Source organism: Ornithorhynchus anatinus, chromosome 5 (assembly GCF_004115215.2).
Source record: "Ornithorhynchus anatinus isolate Pmale09 chromosome 5, mOrnAna1.pri.v4, whole genome shotgun sequence".
Lineage (NCBI taxonomy): Eukaryota > Metazoa > Chordata > Mammalia > Monotremata > Ornithorhynchidae > Ornithorhynchus > Ornithorhynchus anatinus.
Genome location: NC_041732.1, coordinates 51,956,266 through 51,973,713, shown reverse-complemented (window position 1 = coordinate 51,973,713; position 17,448 = coordinate 51,956,266). Strand labels below are relative to the sequence as shown.

The following is a 17,448-nucleotide window of genomic DNA, read 5'->3' as shown; positions in this document are numbered from 1 at the left end:
AGAAGGTCTGGAACAGGCCTAGGGTGGGCTACCGAACAAGTGTAGGGGCTTCCTGCTCCAGTGCTGCTGGCCAGGGAGGGACTTTAAACTGACTTCCCTGAAGCTCCAGATGGCTCGTCCTCTGGAGCTCTGGAGCTGAGGGGGAAATGAGCCTCTGACTCGACTCGACAACCTATTGAGGACAATAGGAGCAACATACATGCCAGGTCTGGTAGGGGTTGCTTCCTCCTGGTGGAAGGCAAAAGGGGGAGTCGACATTTCGGCTCCACCACCGGCCTCTCTCTGGATCCAAGGTATGGGCTAGTTCTGGATGCCTTCCCCTTCCCGTCCCCCCACACCCCCCAAAATAGTAGTGAAGGGAATAACTGTGCCCAATCCACACCTAGTCCTTTGGAGCGACGGCCCCCTTTTCCCCAAGGAGTCGGTGCCTATGGTTGCATGCAAGGTTGTCACGGAGCAGGCTATCACTGCTATACCTCAGATAGCATTCTAGATTGTAAGCTCATTGTGTGCCGGGAATGAGTCTGTTTATTGTTGAACTGCACTCTCCCAAGCGCTTAGTTTGGTGCTCTGAACAAAGTAAGCTCTCAGTAAATATGATTGAATGAATGCTCTGGTTTGCATGGCAGTTGAGCGATTAGCGAAAGAGTGCTAAATCGAGTCAAGTTCTGCCTTGGAAAGAATGCAAATGCATTCAAGTGTTCCCAAGATCCAAAAATTGACGACCCCCACGACTCAAACTATATTAAAAATGATAAAAACACAGTATAGGTACATGATAAAATAGCAATGTATGTGCCAATATTGAATTCGATTTTTGTGTACAGATGTAAACCCAGCATTTCTCAATATATTATCTTTCATATCCTATTCTGCAAACTGGCACCTTGTGGTAGCATATTTGCCACTAACTAAATTGAAATGGGCGTTAATAACTATGAAATCAATCACAATACTACCAAGAGAGGGGAAGAGAAGTGCTTAAGCCAAGGAATACTCTACAGTTTTACCTTGTAATGAGAGAGAGGACTATAAGTAATACCAGCTTTAAAATTCAATAGTGCTCTCATGAAAGGGTGTTAAAAGAGTATTATAGTGGGGATGGCTTTACATTGATTTTCTTGAAACTTATTGACTGACCATTGCACAGTGCTAAATCTAGAAAGCATTTTATAGTCTCCCACCTATCTCCTATGTGCCTCAAGGGCAAAGACATCTGACTACAACAGTTCCTGCACTTTTTTCTGCCTCAAAGACTTTTGATGATGCTCATGACCTGGTGACCCAGAAGAGTTTCCCAGTAGCTTGGAAGGATCTTCTGACTCCAGCTTCAAGTTCCCTCATTGTCCTCTCAAATATAGCAGCCTAGAATTGGTTCAAAGGGACCTATCATGTAGGCCTGCTTCACTCTGCGTCACGGGAAGAGGGATAGGCAGGGAACATTCAAGTCTGAAATGACAATTCATATTGTCAAGGAATAATGATCTACATGCAGTCTTGGTGAATTTCTGAGGTCAGCCATATCTGCCTAGCAATTTCAAGAGCCCTGCTCTGTTGTTGGTGTCAAATGCTTTCGGACAGCTTAAGTGTTTTGTGAGGTCAGTGAACAGAGTGGAGAGGTCTTAACGTTATTGTCTGAGCTTTTCCTCTATCACTCAAATTGCACAGATCATATCTGCTGCGGTTTGGCATGAAGTTTGGTCTGAAGCCACACTGCGATTCAGACAGTACAGAGTAGCCTGTTGAGAAGGACTCTGACTAGACTCTTACTGGCAATGAAGAGTGGGGAGATTCCCCACTCATTTCCACAGTCGGTCTTCTCCCTTTCTTCTTGAAGATGGAGACGAGGGTGGCGTCTTGGAAATCCGTGGCATTTCCCCATGGTCCCATATGCTGAGAAACAGTTCATGCCAAAGGAATAACTCCCGGCATTGCTTGTGGATTTGGAAACAGTGAGGCGTAGTAGTCAGAGGACCTGGATTCTAATCCCAGCTCTGCCACTTGTCTACTACGTGGTCTTGGGCAATCAATCACATCTATTGAGCGCTTTCTCTCTAGTCACTTCTCTGTGCCTTAATTACCCTATCTGTAAAATGGGGATCATCATCAATAGCATTTATGGAGCGCTTGCTATGTGCAGAGCACTGTACTAAGCACTTGGAAGCGTACCATACAATCACATTTTCCGTCTGTACCGAGCTTACATTCTATCATGACTATGAGCCCCACATGGGACATGGACTATGTCTGACCTGATTAGCTCGTATCTACCCAGATGCTTAGTACAGTGTCTGGCACATAGTAAGCACTTAACAAATACCATTTAAAGAAAAAGGAATGATCAGATCCAAGTGCTTTCCAGATTTTTAAGACATCTCCTATAGAGTTTCTTCCTCAAAAGTCAGAATTAAGGTTACTCCCTTACAATTTGGCTAGAGTCTCACTTCTCAAAAGGAGGATCATGGACTAGTAGAAAGAACTCTGGGAGTCAGAGGACCTAGGTTCTAAAGCCGGCTCCACCATTCTTCTGCTGTGTGATTTTGGACAAGTCACTTAACTTTTCTGTGCTCCACTTACCTCATCTGAAAAATGAGGATTAAGAATGAAATGAGGATTAAGAATGTGAGACCCATATGGGACATGGACTGTGTCTAACCTGATTATCAGGTATCTATCTCAGCACTTAGTAAGCGCTTAACAAATACTACGAAAAAGGCCTTCCTCTAGATGCCAGAAGACACATTCAGTATTTCATTTTAACGTTCTTGCCATCTATGGATGATTCCCTTAGTTTGTGATGAGACTGGCTCCATCAGTACTCTTCAGCATTGCTGTGGTAGCGTATGGGGGGCCATAGAAAAAGCATTTTGAGTCCTGAGCTTTTTTTTCAAGTCATCACATCCTTGGATATTCACAGCTTTGGCATCGACCACTGGTCACACATTTTTCTTAACCCCATCTTTATGTCCCACCACAGGACTTTCAGGCCTCCATTTTGATATCGAGATGTCTCAAGGTGTTGCACAATATTTCTTACTTTGGAGCCTGAAGTTGTTTGCACTGTGGGACTTAGTTGAGCACTTTGGGAGAACTTTGACTCTTTCACACTATTAGAAAATCATTTAATCAATTGCTGTATGCATTGTGCATGCTCAGCAATGAATAAAACAGTGATCTGAAAGAGTGAATGTTCCTTCCATAGCAACTCATTTACTACCATGGATAAATTTAAAGAGGGAGAATTGGGATCATTAACTAATGATCTACATGGTATTTTCCTTATTTTACACATGGTCAGGTTGTATTTCTCAAGAAAGTGAAGAGTTGCAAATGAATATCTGCTCTTTGAAGGAGACCATTGTCCATTTAAATATTTTGAATCAAAGGGATTGTAACTCACATTTGAGTGGTTGGCCTATTTAACCTGACAATCTAATCATCAATCAATGTGGGTCAACAACCCAGACTGTTCACCTACAGTTGGTCAAATAGAAATACCTTTGGTGTGCAAAAACACTTTCTATGGTCCTCTGAGACATCTCAGAATTTTACCTCTAATTGGGAGTCTTCCAAAGTAGAGCTAACCAAGTGAGAATAACAAATATTTGAAGTGTGAAGGTGATGTGGATGTCAACCATTGTTGAACCTGTTGACATTGCAAATTTGTTATTTTTATCCTTTGCAGAAACCTCAAACCAGGGTGTTATGTTATCCTTCCTCCACACCTACCAGAAAGGGAGCCTTTTTTTTTTCAAATGATATTTGTTAAGCCCTTACTGTGTGCCAGGCATTATACTAAGCACTGGGGTAGATACAAGTTAATGAGGTTGGACATAGTCACTGTCCCTCACAGGTCTCAGTCTTAATCCCCCATTTTACAGATGAGAAAACTGCAGCATAGAGAAGTTAAGTGAGTTGCCCAAGGTCACACACACAAGTGGCAGAGCCGGGATTAGAACGCAGGTTCTCTTGATTCCCGGGCCCGTACTCTATCCACCAGGCCATGCTGCTTCTCTTAACTCCAACTAGCAACTCCAACTGCCTTAACTACAACTAGCAAGTCTTGCGGGAAGCTTAAATTTAAATTCTTTACAAAATGTTTTCAGCCAGGGAAGGACTCCAACTCTGTCCACACAGGGAAAGCCTATGCAGTTTCCCAAATTTGGCATTTCCTACTGAAAAAGGTCAACCAACTCATGTCTCCAGACTGCTCGCAAACTTAGAAAAAGAAATCAAAACACTTGGAAATGGCGCTTTAACGAACCATGCATCATGAACATAGGAAGATCCATTTTGTTTTAATGAGCCCAAGAGTAGGACCTGGTTCTCTTAGTTTGTTGCTGAATGAAATGGTAAATAAGTTTTAGGTTTTTTTAGTTTTGAATTTCATAAAGTTATATTTTTGTTATTTTATACTTCAGTGCTTTATAATAAATTTATGTGGTGCCTGAAGGGCTCACCATTTATATTATATGGTATCTCATTCACAATTCCTTCGAGATCGACACACCGAGCTTTACTCTGCAGTCAGCCTGAAACGGGCCTTTATGTGTGATTTCTCAGTAATAAAAGAAAAGCGGTTCCTTGGGGAACCATATACATTTTTAAATGCCAGTTGTGCAAAATAAACTAATTCTATTTTATTCCTGAATTGGGGTCCATTAAATGAGCTGTGATGTTGTTCGGCCATTTGTTCACCGTGAGGATTTGCTCATTTCTAATCCTTGAAATATGCCCAAAGAATCACCCGCTCTCAAAATGATCACCCCAGGAGGCACTGGATCTCAAACCGTACAAGATTAGACCCATGTGGATAAATTCAAGGCAAATTCTAACCTTAACTTTTATTTAGGAAGCAGCATGGCTTAGTGGAAAGAGCATGGGCTTGGGAGACAGATGTTGTGGTTTCTAATCCCTGCTCCACCACTTGTCTGCTGTGTGACTTTGGGCAAATCGCTTAACTTCTCTGTGCCTCAGTGATCTCATCTGTAAAATGGGGATTAAGACTGTAAAGCCCACGTGGGACAACCTGATTACCTAATATCTACCCCAGCACTTAGAACGGTGCTTAGTACATAGTAAGTGCTTAACAAATACCATCATTCACTTTGAGTACAACTAACTTAAGAATTAACTTAATGCTTAACTTAAAAATTAACTACCTCGAAATCAACTTCAGAATTAGTTAACTCTGAATAAAATTAACTCAGTAGAAATTCTTCCTTTCAAAACTGCTGTCAGGTGACAGCGATCAATTGATGGTATGCACTGAGCACTTACTGTGCGCAGATCACTGTATTGAGGCCCAGGGTCTTTGTTTCAGTGCTTAGTACAATGATCTGTACTAAGCAGCACTAAACCAAACACCCTCAGCTTCAGCTATTTCACTATTAAATGAAGAAAACAATGACTGTTCTTCCATAGTACTGGAAGAAATAACAAATAACTGTTTGGAAAATCCTTATGTCTATAAATACATGATTCAGATTAGTTTAAAATCAAAAAAGCCCTGAATACCCCCCGGCCCCCACTAAAATACTCTGCACACAGTAAGTGTGACTTTGAGCAAGTCACTTAACTTCTCTGTGCTTCAGTTACCTCATCTGTAAAATGGGAATTATGACTGTGAACCACATGTGGGACATGGATTGGGTCCTACCTGATGAGTTAGTATCTACCCTTAGTGCTCGGTACAGTGCCTGGCACATAGTAAGTGCTTAACAAATAGTGTTTTTAAAATTGCTTAATTAAAAACAATGATGGAATAAAGGGGCTATATCTGTAGGATAAGAATTGGGTGTCTCTCAGTGGGGAAATGAGAAGCCCAGTGTTGCCATGTCTTATGTCGTCGAGTCATTTCCGACCCATAGCGACACCACAGACACATCTCTCCCAGAACGCCCCGCTCTCCATCTGCAATCGTTCTGGTAGTGTACCCATAGAGCTTTTTTTGGTAAAAATATGGGAATGGTTTACCATTGCCGCCTTCCGCGCAGCACACCTGAGTCTCCACCCTAGACTCTCTCCCATGCTGTTGCTGCCCAGCATGGGTGACTTTTGACTTGTAACAGATTGCCTTTCACTCACTAGCCACTGCCCAAGCTAGGAATGGAGTGGATAGGCCTCTGCTTGACTCTCCCTCCCGTAGCCGAGACTGGTAGGAGAAGCCCAGAGAGCCTCTTAGAGCCTCTTAATATGTCAACAGCAATTAGAGAATCGCAGGAGACCCAACACCTGATCTGGGAAAAATAAAAAGAACCAAGTTGTTGTGTTTTTGTTTTTTTTAATGAGCCAGTCTACCCTGTCACCAACCTCCAGTACAAACATTGTTTCAGCCTCACCCTCTCTTCCTTAGTCTCACATTTAGATTTAGGTGAAAAAGTTGTTTGGTTTTTTACTTTTCCAAAAGAAAAACATCCGTATTTGGTGTTCCCCCAAAATCAGCAGCACTGCTTCCCCAAGTCAGTCGATGTTACATACATTTGCAACTTTCAGTGCAGGTATTAAGGCAGCTCCTGATATATATTTATTTTGTTTAACAATGCCTCCTCTGAAAAGGATCCAAGAGACCTGTAAATTCAAGGGCTTTATTTTAAATTAGCCCACTTGAAGAGCTTGATCCACAAAGGAACTCTGCACTGTTTACCTATGTCTGTATAGAATTCTATTCGAAGAGCTGAGAAGGTCCCTGCACTCATTTCAAACAAATTACACACATTGAACGGGATGTGAAACTTCTTATGTTACACACGTAGCAGCATTTCTGTTGGGCTCCTAAGCAAGCCAAGAGGCCAGTGAAGGGGAAAGGAGTTTGTACGGAGGGAGAGAGTGGCTTCTCTTCAGCCATGTAAATTATGTTCATTAGGAAAAAGAAGTGGAACATTTTCTGTAAAGGTTGGTGGATGGGAAGTCTCATTTGCACACTGACCATTAAATTGGATTTTCGGTAACAATTTGCTACTGTATTCAGTGATGCCTAATTCTCTTGCCTGACATAATTCAATTGCTCCCTTCTTAGCCCCCAGCACCAGGGGTAACTTGCAGTCATTAGCAAGAGGGTTTGCATGGGCCATCCAAGCCTAAGGCATGAATGAATTTCTTCAAGGCAGAAGCAAGGAGCTGAGAGAGAGAGAATTCCCTCACATCAGTCCAGGTTGGCTTAAGTGCTTACCTACACAGAGGCAGGGGAGAGACTTGGTGACCTTTCTGAGTCTTTTCCAAGCCAGCAATTTCATAACCTTCAGCCCAGTACTTAAATGGCAGAGAAAATACACAAATATCACGAAGAGGTTTGAGTACACTTTTCAATGCCTCAGTTTCTCTAATCCATAGGACTCTCCTTTTTCTATTAATGGCCTTTGTTAAGTGTTTACTATGTGCCAGACAGTGTTTTAAGTGCTGGAGTAGATACAGGCAAATCAGTTTGGACACAATCCCTGTCCCACATGGGGTTCATAGTCTTAACCCCCATTTTACAGAGGAGGTAACTGAAGCACAGAGACATTAAGAGACTTCCCCAAGGTCACACAATAGACAAGTGGCAGAGCATGACTCCCAAGCCTATGCTCTATCCACTAGGCAATACTGCTTACCCCGGACTCAGTCATTGAAGTGTTGGGTTCAGAACACAAAATGATGTGCTAATAGGAATAAATATGGTGTTGAAGCAGTGTGGCCGAATGGAAAGGGCATGGGCCAAGGAGTCAGAAGACCTGGGTTCTTAGTCTGGCTCTGCCACTTGTCTGCTATGTGACCTTGGACAAGTCTCTTAACTTCTTCTCTATACCTCAATTTCCCCATCTGCAAAACTGTGATTAAATCCTATTCCCTCCTACTTCTATTGGGAGTCCCTGGTGAGAGAGGGGCTAGGTCCAACCTGAATATCTTGTTTCTACCCCAGCACTTAGTTCACTGCTTGGCAAATACAGTTACAGATGCTATTATTATTATTGTTAAGCACTTATTGGTTGTCAAGTACAGTGCTAAGTGCTGGGGTACATGCAAGATAATCAGGTCAGACAGACCTTGGTTTTTAGTATTTTCTCAGGTCCAACAAGCCTTATTTTCTCAGGTCCAACAAGCCTCAAGTCTGAATGCATCATTATAGAGAGGAGTTTCCAATCTGGCAGGCCAACTATTAGAAAGAATAATTGACAATTCAAGACGCGATAGTACCACCTTACCTAGTCTCAAGTAAACACATTCCTGGACTCAGGTTCTCAACCCATCTCTAGCGCATGCTCAATTATTAACATTATTGGACACGGTCTCTGTTCCACTTGGTCAGACACAATCCTTATCTCACATGGGATTCACAGTCTAAGAGGAGAATGGGTACCGAATCCCCATTTTACATATGAGGAAACTGGAACACAGAGAAGTTAAGTGCCTTGCCCAAAGTCACAAAGCAGGCAAGTGGCAGAGTAGGAATTAGAAGCCAGATCTCCTGATTCTCAGGCCCATGCTCTTCCTAGTAGGCCAGACTGCCTTACTATTTCACTCTTTTAAGTGCTTACCACAATACTCTGCATGCTGTAAGTGTCCAGTAAATGCTATTGGTTAACTGTGCTTGTTAAAATCTCAAGCTACAAAAATCAGTCAGCAATATATTTTGCATGGCCTACTAGTAAAGCATGGGCACGGGTGTCAGAGGATATGAGTCCTAATCCCAGCTCTGCCACTTGTCTGCTGTGTGACCTGGGGCAAGTCACTTACCTTCTTTGGGCCTCAGTTACCTCATCTATAAAACGGGAATTAAGACTGTGATCCTCAAGTGGGACAGAGACTATGTCCAATCTGATAATTTTATATCTAACCCAGCGATAAGAACGCTTGCCACATAGTAAGCACTTAAATGCCACTAATGTTATTATTACTGAGCACTTACTGTATTCATTCATTCATTCAATAGTATTTATTGAGCGCTTATTATGTGCAGAGCACTCTACTAAGCGCTTGGAACGTACAAATCGGTAACAGAGACAGTCCCTGCCCTCTGACGGGCTTACAGTCTAATCGGGAGAGACGGACAGATAAGAACAATAGCAATAAATAGAATTAAGGGGATGAAATAGAATAAAGGGGATGAACATACAGTGCTCTATGCGGAGCAATGTACTATACACTTGACAAGCTACAGTATATTAGAGTTAATAGACATGATCCCTGCCCACAAGGGGCTTACAGTCTACAGGGTGGGATATATGGTCACATTTAGAATTACCGATCCACAGCTGACAAACTTTTTCTTTCCCAAGTCATGGCTACTTCAGAGATATTCTCCTTTTTCCTCCCACCTTATGCTTTTTCTCTCATCATATTCATTCAACATATCTGCGGCAATGTAGCAGAATTCATATGTACGTCCTCTTGACCTCTATCCATAAACAGTATTTCTCACAATGAGATGTTCCAAGTTTAGGAGCCTTGCTATTTTTGACAAAGAATTAATTGCAAAGTAATTAAGTATAGAGCAAGGGAATAGCTGACCCTGTCTATAATAAAGGAACAGCACATTCAGTGACATAATCAAACAAGCAGACATAGTTATATAAAGAGTTTTTGTTTTTTTCTAAAAAGCAAAAAAAAGAATCATCCCCATCCCTTAAATTATCAAGATAAAACTAAAAGCTCAAAGAGCATTTACCGTGTTCTCATCAAGTTGTGAGGTTAAAGGTTGGATGTCTGCCATAGCCATGCCAGACTTTCACCTTGGAAAGTTCTCCAGGCTGAACTACATTCAGACATTAAGCCCATTGACAAATATAAAACTGGGCTATGCTGTAGAACTGCCTAATTATTGGTGATGGTTTTTATTAAGTGTTTACTATGTGCCAAGCACTGTGCTACATGCTGGAATAGATACAAATGATTAGATCAGACACAGTCCCTCGACCCTAATAGGGATCTCAATCTAAAAGGGAGGGAGGAGATGAGCTCTTTTATTCCCATTTTATAGATTAGGAAACCAAAGCTAAGATAAGTTAAGTGATTTGCTCAAGATCACACAGCAGACAGGTGTCAGATCTGGGATGAGAACACAGGCTTCCTGACCTCTGAAGTCCCAGGCTACTTCACTGAAGCAATTCAAAATCGACTGTATGGCTGATTAAATTTTTAATCTGGTTCAAATGTTTACTTTTCTCAATGAACTTAATACATAGAGATATCAAGTCAGAGAAACTGGCCTCTAATCCCCGCTCTGTTATTTGCCTGCCAGGTGGCCTTGGGCAAGGAACTTCACTGACCTATGCCTCAGTTTCGTCATCTTTAAAAGGGGTTCATATATACCTGTTCTCCTTCCTACTTTGGCTATGAGCTCCATGTGGGATAGAGACTGTATCTCACATGGTTATCTTCTAACTACCTCAGTGGATACTATGGTGCTTGGCACCAACTAAGGAGTTAACAAATAAGGTCACATAGCAGACAAGTGGCAGTGCCGGGATTAGAACCCAGGTCCTCTCACTGCCTGGCCAGAGCTCCATCCACTTGGCCATGCAACTTCCCAATATCACCAGAATCTGTCCTTTTCCTCTCCATCCAAATTTCTAGCATGCCGATCCAAGTACTTATATCTCACCTTGAGTACGGCATCCTTGATGATCTCCCTGACTCCTATCTCTTCCCACTACAATCCATACTTCACTCTGCTGTCTGGATCACTTTTCCAAAAAAAAATAAAATTCAGTCTACCTTTCCCCCCTCTTCAAGAACTTCCAGTGGTTGTCCATCCACCTCTGCATCAAACGAAAACTCCCTACCATTGATTAAAGGCACTGTCTCCCTCTTTAGACTGTAAGCCAGTTGTGGACAGGAAACTGCCTGATAACCCTGTCATAGTGCGCTCTCCCAAGTGTTTAGTCCAGTGCTTTACACATAATAAGGGCTCGATACTGGCTGATTTAAGGCACTCAATCAGCTTGGCCTGTCCTACCTTACCTTGGCGATGTTCTACAGCAACCAGGCTACACGCTTTGTTCCGCCAACATCAACCTACTCATTGTACTTCGATCTCATCTGTCTCGCCGCCGAACCCTTCCCCACATCCTCCCTCCAGCTTAGAGCTCCTTCCCCCTTCATATCTGACAGACCACCACTCTCTCCACCTTCAAAACCTTCCTAAAATAATATCTCCTCAAAGAGGCCTTCCTAAACCCTCATTTCCTCTCTTTGCCCTCCTTTCTGTGTTGTTTATCCACTTTAATCAGTACCCCTTAATCATCTGATATTCACCTCACCCCTAACCCTGCAGCACTTTTATACATATTCTTATATTCTCTCATTCCCCCTACCTGTAATTTATTTTAATGTTTGTCTCCCCATCTACACTGTAAGCTACTTGTGGGCAGGGATAACTCTGTTGGTACTCAGTTGATACACAATTGTACTCTCCCAATCACTTTATACAGTGTCCTGCACACTGTAAACACACAAATGCCACTGATTGATCAACTGGATGTCCTTTACATGAACATATTAACTATTTATATGAGCTTAAAAAATCAACGCACAATTGTCAGGAGAGTAGAAAAACAGCTATCGCAGACAGGAAACATGGTGTTTTGCTTTTATTTTGTCTCCCAAGCATTTAGTACAGCGCAACTGTGTTCTGCCTCAGTAGGTGCTCAATAAATACCACTGATTAACATCAGGATAATAAGGAGTAGGTTTGCTGCTGAACTTCAAAAGTACCTGCAAAATTTACATAAGGGCCCGAGCCTCCCTGCATCTTTTGCTGCAAGTATAAGTCATACATACTTGTGTGGTAAATTCTTTCCTTCTAATTGCGTCTAGGGATTTTACTGATGATGTGGAGTGTTACCATTAAATAGAAATTCTAGTCCAGTCTTCTACCTGCACAGCTTGGAATGCCCTCTGAGGCAGCAGAAATGAGGAACTTATGTTTTTTACAAGCCAAAACCTAAAGCTAACTACTAGCCTCTTCTAGAGTCCATCACAATTTCTCACAAAGTCACCTCACTACTCATTTGCACTCCAATTTCTGTGGCATTTTCTGTGATGAAGCTCTAGTTGGGATACCAATTGGTCTTACTATATTTTTCTAGAAGTCAATAAAGCCAAGAGGCTCATTCTAAAGTGAATCCAGTTGATCATTTTTTTTCTCCTCCAAAACCCCTTAAATCCTTTTTTTTTTGTCTATTGCTTCCCACTGCCCCCCACCTCGCCACCAGTCCTTCTACAGCAATCATCTCATTTTCTTCTCACCACATTCCCGTGAAGTACAGAGAGGAAGGTATTATTATTATCCCCATTACTGAGGCCCAGAGAGAGGCTCAGTGACTGAACTAGGGGAACTAGAATCCAGTGATATCCTGGTACTAGGACCCAGGTTTTCTGATTCCCATTCCCTGGCACTTTCCAGTAGAACATGCTGCCTCCTGCAATATACTACTACTAATAATAATAATTGTGGTATTTGTTAAGCACATACTATGTGCCTGGCACTGCTCTAACTGGCAGGGTACATACAAGCTAATCAGTTTGGACCCAAACTATGTCCCACATGGGGCTCGCAGTCTTAATCTCCATTTTAACTGAGGCGCAACTGAGGTAAATGAGGCAACAGAGAAGTTAAATGATTTGCCCAAGGACACACAGCAGACAAGTGGCAAAGCTGGGACTAGAACCCAGGATCTTCTGACTCCCAAGTCCATGCTCTATCTACTAGGCCACACTGCTTCTCAATATAATGTTATCCTTCTCCTTTAGAGACAGGCAGTTTAAAATACAATGGAGTCAGCTGTATTTAACTAAAAGATAATAGAAATAGGAAAAAAAGCTGGCAACCAACTGTCTGTAATGCTTTGTCTAGAATGGTGAGGTTCAGTGGAATGGTGGTGAATTCCAATAATTCCAAGATAGAGACCAATTGCTCTCCCTCTCTGTTGGCTATTGATTTGGCTCAATTTCAGACTTGCCTTTCATTGTTATCTAATATTCACTTTGATTACCGCATATCGAACACCAATGACTCATAATACACTATACTGTGAATGAGCACAGTATCCGGTTCTCCATGCTTGGCCTATATTTTATTTAACTGTGAATGAGCTCAATGGATTAAGATTTTGATTCAGATGAATTGCAAGGTAGGATTGTCATATGCTCAAACTGCTCTGCAGGCTCTTTCTGTGACACTGCAGAAATCAGTTCTTCGTTTTTATCATTCTTTTAAAATACCTTATTTTTTGTTCTCTTGGAAGATTCCCATTTGAATCCATGCAATTCCTTTCATAATAATCAAACTTACTTTGTGAGTAATATCTATTTCAGGGCAAATGCACAAGTTTAGGAGTCTTTATCTGTAAGTAAATATATAGTCACGAAAGCCTTTATCTGTCTGGGTCAAAACCAGCATTCTAATTGGCTCTGCAATGGATGGACCATGGAGCAGGCAAGGGACTGGGGAGGAGAAGCGGGGAGATAGGTGGTAGAGAGAAGAAATGAGGTTGGAGATGAGGGAGGGAGGAAAAAAACTGGAGCCCGAAAGCCTAAAAGTATCAGGACAGAGAGGGAGGAGGGAGAGGAGGAGCAGACCCAGCTATGAAGAAAGAGTCCAGCTGGGCAGAAAGCTAGGGAAGGGATATCCAGGTGCAGACCATTTATTTCTGCAAATATGGTTTCTACGTAATTACAATAATTCTGGTATTTAGGAAGTGCTTACTGTGGACAAAGCACTGTGCTAAGCCCTAGGGGAGATAAGATATTCATCAAAAAAGAAAGCATCACTAAATCCCTGGATGTGGGGGAAGAACAGATCATATTTCGGGATTCTTAGCTTATAATCACAGCTTTGCCACCGACGTGACCTTGATCTGGGGCAGATCTCATAACCTCTCTGGATATCGGCTTCTCCATCTTCAAAATCATGCTAAAAAGTACAAGATTTCAACATCACCTAGGAGGAAAGTACATCAGTCCTAAGAGGACAGGAAAACATGAAATAATGTGAGATGGGTAAAGTGAAACAGAATGAATGCACCCAGCTGCGGGCTGGAGAAGAGGCTGTCATAAACACGCAAGGACTATTCCTCTGTGGGCTTTTATGGGGGAGGAGAGGTGGAAAATGTCTCACCCTTTTCATGAGGTGAATAGACATGAAGCAGTGTCCATGTTTGGGAAGGAAGAGCATGGGGTAACCCAATTAAACATTATTTGATGGTGGGGATGGGGCGTCGCGATATAAGCGCTTTCCTATCTCACTCTTCTCCGGGTGCCACAGTAAACTATTTCTTTAAAAATAAATCCGCATTTCATGTTACTCCATCTAGAGACTTCAGGAGTTGAAAAAAACTGAGATAATTTTTCTAATGGGAAGCTTCAAGGATTTGACTAATGATGGTGATGGCATGTGTTAAGCCCTTACTATGTAGCGAGCATTGTTCTAAGCGCTGGAAGAGATACAAGTTAACCAGGTGAGACTCAGTCTTGTCTCACTTGGGGCACACAGTTGAAGAAGAAGGAAGATTCTATAAGCATCTAATAGGTAGCCTACTACCTTGCTCTATATATTTTTCAAGTACTGAGAGGATATTATGGATTATTCCTGGTAAATCAATCAATGGTATTTATTGAGCACTTAGTGTGCACAAAGCACTGTACTAAAGCCTTGGGAAAGTCTGATACAATACAGTTGGTAGGCATAATCCCAGCCCACAAAGACTGTACAATATTAGCATTTTGCACAGTGCTTGGCCAAAGTAAATGCTTAACAAATGCCACTATTATACGTTTCCAGTTGGCTGATATTGAGAGTTACTATCCTGTCACAATTGAGAAATATCAGGGAGAGAGGAGGGGTAATAATAATTATTGTTATATTTGTTAAGTGCTTACTATGGTCCAAGTATTTCCAGCTTTAACATAAGGAAAATTCACATCGTGGTGTGTGTCCATTCTCCGATGCTGTGTGCATATGCACATCACTTCTTAAAAAATCGTATTTATTAAGTGCTTATTGTGTGTCAAGCACGATTCTAAATGCTGGAGTAAATGCACAGTAATCAGGCCAGTCACAGTCTCTGCCTCTCATGGGGATCACAGCCTAAGTAGGAGGGAGAACAGGTATTTAATCCCTTCTTTATATATGGAACAGAGAGGTTAAGTGACTTGCCCAAGGTCACACAGCAGGCAAGGGGTGGAGCCAGGATTAGAATTCAAGTTCTCTGGCACCCAGGCCAGTGCTCTAGTGACTCAGTTTCTCCTTCAATATCAGTCTGGGAGTCCATTTAGTTTAGTTTTGGCTTGGAAATCAAACATTTCCGTAGGCCAGTTGGCATAGTACTTTCAAATGCTTCTCAGAGATCGGACTGCAGTTCTGCTCTTCACTGTCCTTATTCTGTAGGACTGGCTAATTCTAAACCTCAGAACTTCGAAGGACAAAAGTCTGCTAAAGCACTATGTTTCAAGTGATGTTCCTTTTTAGATTTAAACTTACTACATGCATATTTCAGCTTCTTATTGTTACCATTTCCCCAGGGACAAGAAACCATATCCCAAGGTTTAATCAATAAAGGAAGAACAGGGAGGAGATTTAATACAAAAAAAAAGAGACAAAATTAAGCAGAAGTATCATTTCCACACTTGATATTATTCTAATGCTGAATTCCCAGGAGAAAGCTGATGGAGCTATCAAAAAGAAAACTCACTACAGATTTGAGGAAAGAGAGTTCTCAAGAGAAAATGCAGTCAAATTGAGGAACAGGTTGTCTCTGATATAAACTCTATTTTTTGACAAGACATAGGAATTGCCAATTCCTGCTCAAAAAGCTCTGGAATACTCAGCTTGTTGCTGTGCTTTTGAGAAAAGAGGAAAAACAAACAAAAACAAAACCAAGGTAATACCACTTGCCAAATCAAACAGAGATATAGAGTTTGGTGTCTCTGGAGGGTAAAATCTCATCCCACCTTGGTGCTAAGTTACGATCTAGACTGTTTCTTTGAAAACTTGGGCTTTGATATCTGCTACTTTCGGTTTTCCCCTAGAGGGCTTTTCATCAGGTGAGATGTCCTCAGGCTGAACAGGGATTGAGTGTATTGGTTGACCAGATCTGTCCTACTTTAAGCCTCTCCCCTGTTATCTACCCTATCTAGCTATTCCAAACTGAAGCTTTTATAAATCAGTGGCCATTAAAATTTAATGTGACTCCTAAAAATGGGGCCAATTCCCCAAATCTTGCTGATGATCTAAGTCGTGATCAACTGACTTTTTCAGGTGAGATCTGCTTCTCTTTTTGTTATTGCTGTTTTAAATGGTATCTGTTAAACGCTTACTGTGTGCCAGTTACTGTACTAAACAATGGGGTAGATATAAGCTAATCAGGTTGGACACGGTCCATATCCCAAAAGGGGTCCACTGTCTTAATCCCCATTTTACAGATGATATAACACGCACAGAGAAGGTAAGTGACTTGTCCAAGGTCACACAGTAGACAAGTAGTATTTATCGTTTTGACTTGAGTATCCCAAGGTTTGTGGGAGGAGTCCTTGGAATTGGATTCTATTGTATTCTGTGCAGAAAAGGAATTTTCCACCCTATCTTCACAAGAATTCTTATCCTTCATTCACCAAAATTCTTTCTTCTTTCTCCACCCTTATGGATTTTCTTTCCCTTAACAGAATAAAAGCAGCAGTCCAGTTGGGCAGTTTGATATTAACTGAAAGATTTTTATCTTGCTGTTGGGTTTTGTTGACATAATAATACTAGTAATTATGGCATTGGTTAGGCATTTACTATCTGTCAAGTGATGTACTAAGTGCTAGGGCAGAAACAGATAGTCATGTCAGCCAGTCCCTGCCCCACATGGGCCTCACAATCTATGCAGGAGGAAGAGCAGGGATTTCACTCCAGTTTAACAGATAAGGAAATTGACACACAAAGAAGTTAAATGACTTGCTGCGATCACACAGCAGGAAGTGGAAGAGTTGGGATTCGGGATCGAGATCCCCTGACTCTGAGGCCCATTGTCTTTCCATTAAGCTATGCTGCTTCCTCCCTTCTCAGAGTCATATCTGGGGAGTTTCCAGTACTCTACCAGTCTCGACCTTGTGAGGGAGAGTGAAGCAGAGGCCTACCCATTCCATTCCTAGCTTGGGCAGTGGTTAGCGAATGGAAGGCCATCTGCTACAAGTCAAAACTCCCCTGTGCTGGGCAGCAGCAGCATGAGAGAGAGTCAAGGGTGGAGATTCACGTTTACCGCGCAGAAGGCGGCATTGGTAAAACCACTTCCGTATTTCTACCAAGGAAATTCTATCAATAGACTACCAGAATGATAGCAGATGGAGGTGGCGCATGCTGGGAGAGATGTGTCCATGGCGTCACTCTGGTTCGGAGATGACTAGATGGCATTAGACAAGATGCTGCTTCCCATACATCAGGCACATTGTGAGAAGCAGCGTGGCTCAGTGGAAAGAGCCGGGCTTGGG

The 17,448-nt window shown here is 42.0% G+C and overlaps 1 long non-coding RNA gene and 1 other non-coding gene across 3 annotated transcripts in view; one reads left to right on the top strand and one right to left on the bottom strand.

The window, feature by feature from the left end:
- The window catches only part of LOC120638380, a 133,561-nt gene that overhangs the window by 68,809 nt on the left and 47,304 nt on the right, over window positions 1-17,448 (bottom strand). The window lies entirely within an intron of this gene.
- Window positions 17,017-17,154, top strand: LOC114812628. Its single transcript, XR_003760279.1, has one exon. It is a non-coding gene; the product is annotated as a small nucleolar RNA SNORA7 (small nucleolar RNA).